We start from the raw sequence: 7,493 nt of genomic DNA on the forward strand, positions 1-7,493 counted from the left end.
TTACCGATGTGAGGTTTACTTAAAACATAAATTATAGCTCAATCCTTTAATAAACTTAGTGGTTTTTCATTGTACATTGGAAGAAGCTGTACTGTTTCATAACTACATGGCAACTCTAAATAAATGTGTTATCAAGGTCCACCTTCAGGGACCCCCACCACCGAGGCCGAGCTTTCTTCCCGCTGCTGCCCGCATGAAGGATGTACAGGAGCCTAAGGTCCCACACCACCACTCCAGGAACAGTTGAGGCTCTTGAGTCAGCGTGAATAACTTCACTCATCCACAACACTGAACTGACAGCACCATTTATAGACTCACTTTAAGGACTCCATCATTCGTATTCTCGATATTTATTACTTACTAATATATATTTTCCTCTCAGGTCAAGATGGTAAAACCTCGGTACACTGGTGGTGTTTAGTATTGTGGCTTACTGGAGGTTTGCATAAATATTGCTGTGAAGGCCTAATTGTTTAATGTTATTATGACCTTGGGATGATAGCAGTTATAGATATTACTATTAGGACAATGTCTGCCCTGCTCATGTTCCATAGTCTTTCAATTTCCTATTTTAATTCAGCATATTTCTGGTGTTTTTCACTTATTGATTTCTGTATGCCTTGTGTGCTTGGAATGGTTGCATCTATTAAATAAGTTGTTCTTGCTTGTTTATCCTGTAACATATCTGGATACTTATTATAGATTGACTTTGTAATATAATTTGTAGGACTGTGACTCTAAAACTGAATCAGGCTTGTATTTATAGCAAAGAATGGTGTCTTTAATGAGTTTGTATCTTAAAGCAAGATTTTGGCGAGTGATGTTTGGCACTTGTTCGTGCCTGTGCATGGTATCCGATTGAGTTAAACTGCCATATAATCCTGTAATGTTTCGAGTTGTTTCCGGTTTCTCTTGGCATATTCTGCATTTATCATCTTGAATTTGTTGGTCCTTTATTACGTATTTTTGATGTGTGTGTGTGTGTGTGTGTGTGTGTGTGTGTGTGTGTATGTTAACTGCTTGGTCCTGTATTACCACAAGGAACCAGTCTGTCTCTGGGAAGAGGTCTCTAACTCCAAGCCAGGCGGTCGACGCTTCCTTGCCCACATCCAGTCTGTTCAGATCGTGCAGATGTCTTCCATGGAGCGTCATGCTTTTCTATTGGTTAACCTTTTCTTCTGTAGTGATAATTTCTTCATTTTTCTGTGTTGTGCTGTCATTTAAGTTTAGTGCAGTGTACTTCATATCAGAATTGCCAATGCTCGTATGGGGTGCTAAATCCTGTTTTCGATGATGAAAATATATCTTTAGAAGATTTATCTAACCGTTGTGTATTTTTTTACGACTGTTATTCCTCTTCCTCCTTCTGTCCTAGGCAATGTTAATCTAAGTGCGTTCGAGTGAACATAGTGTTTCTTATTTTTCTTTGTAAATTCTCCAGATCAGTTTCAAACCAAAATATTATGCCAAAAGATTGTGTCAGAATGGGTATAGCGAAAGTGTTCCTTGTTGTTATTATATTTTTACTAGTGAGCTTTGTTTGGCAGATTTTCTTAAGTTTTGAAGTAAACTTTATCGAAAGTTTTCCTTTTATCGCACTATGATCTATTTTCTTTGCTTGTTGATATCTCAGATACTTATGTTTTACATCCATCCATCAGTTGTATTGCATCCTGTTCTCTGTTTTATATTCTACTAGCTCTATTGCACCTTTCTTTATGTTTAATGTTCTGCATTTATCCAGTCCAAAGTTCATGCTTATAGCTTTAGAAAATCGTTATACTGTTTGATTTACTGATGAAGGAATGTATAATTTCAAATCGTCCATGTATAGAAGGTGTGCCAAGGTATAATTCTTCTGGTTCTCTCTGATTTGATCCCCTATTTTCGTCCGAAACGGTAAATTAGAGAGTGGGCTTAAAGCGAGACAACTCATGGAGGGCACAGAGAGTCGCCCTGGAAGATACCTTGGTTTATTCTTATTATTTTTATTTCTTTTCTTGTAGTATTTGCACAGTGTGCACATTGAATGATTATCTGTGTTGTTGAGTGCGGCTTTTCATTGATTCTATCGTGTTTCTTTCCACTTGCTGTGCATGCCCGCAAGAAAATAAGTCTCGGGTAGTAAATGATGACCTATATGTACTTTGATAATAAGTTTGCTTTGAACTATTGTCCTGGCGGAGAAGTCGTGCTGAGACATCTGAAGGGTGTTAATGTCAAAGTGAAAGTGACTTTATAATTATGATCAACAAATTACAATATAGAATTATGCAGATTAACAACAACACGTTTCTCACGCACACCCCATTCGTCCTCATCAAAAGGATAAAAATTGCCTTGGTGGGTTACGTATTCCTATAAAATACAACAGAAAATGTTAATGTATTTAATGTTTTTTAACGAAACTACAAAAATTTATTCACTCACAAGATACACACAATGATCGTGGATTTACAAAACTATTTACAATTTAAAATTAAAACGTGGTTACCATTATCTACGAAACAGCCAATTTCCTGAGGGGCCCACTCTTCTCGGGACTCCTCCTCTGTCCATAGTGACTGCATGCTCCCTCTAGGACACTCGGGCACGAACCGAACACCTGAAAGGAGGGAGACTGTCGGCTTGGGCAGAGCCCTCGAATGCACGTCACCTGGAATTGGGAATGGCCATCTTGCTGAGCTATCATTGAAATTCACCGATGGAATGGTCCTCCTCATTGTCAGTTATCGGCGTCATAACTGTTGAGCTATTTAGCTTTTGTATGTGTGCTTGTTCCTCCTTTTCCGAAAGCTTCTGTCATAGTATAGTGAAAGGAATGGTGACGTCCAGTAATTCCTCCAAATACACCAGAGCGCCTGTTGCTTGTTATAATGGAGAATTCTGTTACGGGGAAATCAAACTGTTATTTTCCCCAAGCAGTCGGGTTGATCAACACCTCAACCTACTAACCCAGCCCTCCAAACTCCCCACACCACTATTTTATTATTTCCTGTCAGTCACTTTATGTACGGACACTCCTGTGCCTAGCGTCACTTTATGGACATACAATCAATCAACTGTGCAAAAATCTTAAGCGGCTTGATTTTCTGTATGGTTTCCACCGAGCCCTGATCTCACCATCATCGAGACTGTCTGGGATTACGTAGAGAGACAGAAGCAAGCGAGACAGCCAAAGTATGCAGAAGAACTGTGACACGTTCTCCAAGATGCTTGGAACAACCTAATCAGTGGATTTTCTTCTTCTAAAACTGCAGGACAGTGTATCTAAGAGAATTAATGCAGTTAATTAATGCAGTTGATTCGGTTACTTTTTTTTACTGCTTTCTGCACTTTATAGTAAATACTTTGATACTTAGGAACTTTTAATTTTATTACTTTTAAAGCATCTACACTTTACAGATTTTTTTACATGATCTCGAGACTTTTACACAGTACTGTATTTAAGCTATTTTATGTATTTATATTTACTGCACTTTTTATTATTGTGTATTTTTGTTCTGCACTGGATCCAGAGTAACAATTATTTCATTCTCCTTCGTACTGAAAGTTGCATTAAACATTAAACAACAGGAGAAGCTATTATGCAAACAATTACCAGGAACGTAGTCTCAAGGAGATGATGCCAATAATTGCTTTCAAGTGTGACATGTGTGCCAACCAGGGCTTGTTAGGTCTTTATTTGAGTCCATTGAAATGTCGATATATTAATGATTTAATGGGATTTATCGTTAATTAGTTTATCCATAAGAAGAAAACCTGGCGTCAAATTGCATTTTCCAATTAGCTTGCGGATCTACACCCTTCCCTGGATTTTAAGTTTCTTTGCAACGCATGTAAATTACTGAAGGAGTTCAGCAGGGCAGGCAGCATCGATGGAAAAGAATAAGCCGTCGACGTTTTGGGCTGAGATCCTTCATCAGGACGGGAAAGGTTTCTCATTGGATAGATCAAATCAATATTTGGTGTGACCGCCTTTAAAACTGCATCAATAATCTTAGGTACATAAACGCGTGTAGTTTTATAGGAAAATGGATTTGTCGACATGAATATTCCTCCCTACAAAATGTCAGTTTATTTTCAGAATGCAAGTAATTATTTATTAACTGTCTGTAGGGACATCACAGCTCTCTCTGATTTTTCTTGTGAGATCAATGCTGGTGAAGAAACGGAAGCGTACAGACACTCTTGTGCCTAGTGTCACTTTACGGACATGCAGTCAGTCTATATATATAAGCGATCATGTGTATTTTTATTTATTGTTTTTTTTATTATTCTGTTCTTTATCTAATTTTTTTTTGTACTGCATCAGATCCGGAGTAACAATTACTTCGTTCTCCTTTACACTTGTGTGCTGGAAATGACATTAAACAATCTTGAATTTTGAGTTTCAGCGGCCTATTTCACAAGGTGATTTTTGCTCTTCAATAAATTTGGGCGAACGTCGTTGGAATAGTTAACGGGAGTGAAATGAATAAATGCAATGTAATGTGTGATGTGTTATTTCTCTTAAATAGGGTCGAGGAGCCGATTTCCACTTCTGCTACATTGTTTGTTAATTGTTCACAACTTGTACGTCTCAGGATTTATGGCAACACTTAAATTGTCTTAATATTTAAGTTACGGGGTACATTGGTATCCGTCCTACTTTGTAAATAAAGCAAACAAAGGTTAAAGTGATCACTGCAATTAGAGCTAAACAGAGTGGCTGTGCCTAAGTCCCATGCCCACACGCTGCTAAGCGGCTTAAGTATTTTTCCAATTTAAGCCAGTTTAGAACGGCTGAGCGTTTCTAATGACCAGGCGGTGTTATCTTTTATTTACAATTATTCCAGAGCGCGGGTTTTCCTTGCGCACTATTTACTGACAGTCAATGACGTGTTGTCACGGTAACGGAGTGAAGTCAGGCATAAAACGTCCAGTGATGGCTATTGTGAGCAATTAAAAAAGTAAGTCAATAGTGTTTGGGAAGTTGAAGGTGCGCCCTCCCAGTGCTCGGCTGAGTCCTATTGTCTGAACACGTACATTTCGCTTGCTATCTCCTTGTTCTGCGATATGGTCTGCGCAAAGTAACGAAACTTTCTTTTAGACCTGCTTGTAACTTGAGTTAAATTAGTGCATAGACTTGGGGGTAATCTTTTGATTGCCTTAACCTATTTCCAAACCGGTTAATAAAGACAGCGACTCCTCGCTGCATAATTTTCACCACGAGGAATAGCGCTTAATATTTAGCACACGGGATTCATGGGAGCATTTCTGTGGAATCTAAGGTAAGGAAGCTGACAGAGGAAGGTCTGTGTCCCAAACCTCACATTCTTTCCAGATCTGACATGTGCTTGCCGATTGGTTATTTTTGAGTATAAAGGTCAATTTTTAAAATAAGTTAATATCTACCCACTTTGTTGGTAGTGTATTGAAATGTTTGTATGTGACCCACATCTTCCACAGGCGATGCCTCAAAAAGGCGGCGTCCTTCATTGAGGGCCCCCATCACCCAAGACATGCCCTCTTCTCGTTGCTACCTTCAAGGAGAAGGTACATCAGTCTGAAGATACACGGTTAGCGTTTGAGGAATAGTTTCTTCCTCTCTGCCATCATATTTATGAATTGATTATGAATCTATTTACACTAGCGCACTATTATTTTTTTGCTGTCTCATTTTCGACTACTTTAAATTACAAGAAACGTAAAAAATAAATTAGTTTATTATTATATATTGTAATGTTCTGCTGCCTCAAACAACAAATTTCACGACATATACCAGTGATAGTAAACTTGAATCTGAATAAATATTTCTAGAAGAATGAACGATATTGTTTTGAGATTCTCTTCTGTGAAAACTGTACCAATTCAGACTAATTGCGTGTCAGCTTCTGTGTCTTTAGCTGAATGAATCGTTCGGATAAACCCGAATCAGTTCATTCACAAGCGGGGTGGTCATACGGATTTTATTGGGTTTTCTTTTGTTTCGGATTTTGAGACGGAAAAGGAGGGTATTAAGCGATTTTATTGAGATTCCTTTGTTTAAAATAAAATCTATAATTCTTGGGAAAGGAAAACTGTATTTTCACTACCAAATCTAGTACAGTAATCTTTAATACACAAAGTGCAGGAGGAACTCAGCAGGCCAGGCAGCATCTATGGAAGAAAGTAAACGGTCGCCGTTTCGGGCCAAGACCCTTCATCGGGCCTGGAAAAAAAAAGGATGCGGTTAGAGCAAGAAGATGAGGGGAGGACTGGAAGAAGTACAAGGTAGTAGGTGATAAGTGACACCGAGAGAGGGGAGAGGTGACGTAAAGAGCTGCGAAGTTGAGAGGTGAAAGAGGTAAAGAGCTGAAGAAGGGGGAATCGGACAGGAGAAGGTAGGACACCGTGGAAGAGAGGGGGAAGAGCATCAGAAGGAGACGATGGGCAGGCAAGAAGATAAAGCGAAAGAAGGAAACGGGAATAGGAATGCTGAACAGGGTGGGGCTCAGTTACCAGAATTTCGAGAAATTGATATTCTTGCTATCAGGTTGAAGGCTACCCTGACGGGATATAAACAGTTGCTCCTCCAACTTGAGTGTGGTCTCATTGCGACAGTTGAGGAGGCCATGGACTGACATGTCGGAATGGGAATGGGAGGCAGAATTGAACTGGGTGGCTACAGGGAGGTACCGCTTTTTCTGGCTGACGAAGCGTAGGCGCTCGGCGAAGCAGTCTCCCAGTCTACATTGGGTCTCACCGATATACAGGAGGCCATACCGGGACTACCGGACACAGTGGATGACACCACAGGCTCACAGGTGAGGTATTGCCTCACCTGGAAGGACTGTTTGCCGCCCTGATTGGTAGTGAGGGAGGATGTGTAGGGGCAGATGTAGTACTTGTAGTAACAGGAGGGAGATCAGTGGTGAGGGACGAATGGACAAGGGAGTCACAGACTAGGCGATCCTTGCGGAAAGTGGGGCGGGTGGGGGAGGGATAGATGTGTTTGGTGGTGGGATTCCTTTGGAGATGGTTGAAGTTACGGAAAATTATGTACTGAGGCTGGTGGAGTGATCGGTGAGGACAAGAGGAGCTCTGTCCCTGGTGGAGTGGCGGGTGGATAGGGTGAGGCAGATGTGAGCCAAACTGGAAGAGATGTGATGGAGGGCAGCGTTGGTGGTGGAGGAAGGAAAGCCCCTTTATTTGAAGAAGGAGGACATCTCCTTAGTTCTGGAATGAAAAGCCTCAGCCTGAGAGCAGATGCGGCGGAGACGGAGGAACTGAGAGAAGGGGATGGCATTTTTACATGTGATGGGTGGTGGGGTGGGGTGGAGAGAGGTATGGTCCAGGTAGCTGTGAGAATCAGTGGGATTATGAAAGATAAATTTAGGCGTAGGAAAAGTTGAGGACTGATACTAGTGTAGTCCTGGAACATAGACTGTTCGACTGGCTGCATCACTGCCTGGTATGGGAACTGTCCATCCTTTAATCGCAGGATTCTGCAGAGAGTGGACAGCCCAGCG

The sequence above is a fragment of the Mobula birostris genome, chromosome 3 (genome assembly GCF_030028105.1).
Source record: "Mobula birostris isolate sMobBir1 chromosome 3, sMobBir1.hap1, whole genome shotgun sequence".
NCBI classification, from domain to species: Eukaryota; Metazoa; Chordata; class Chondrichthyes; order Myliobatiformes; family Myliobatidae; genus Mobula; species Mobula birostris.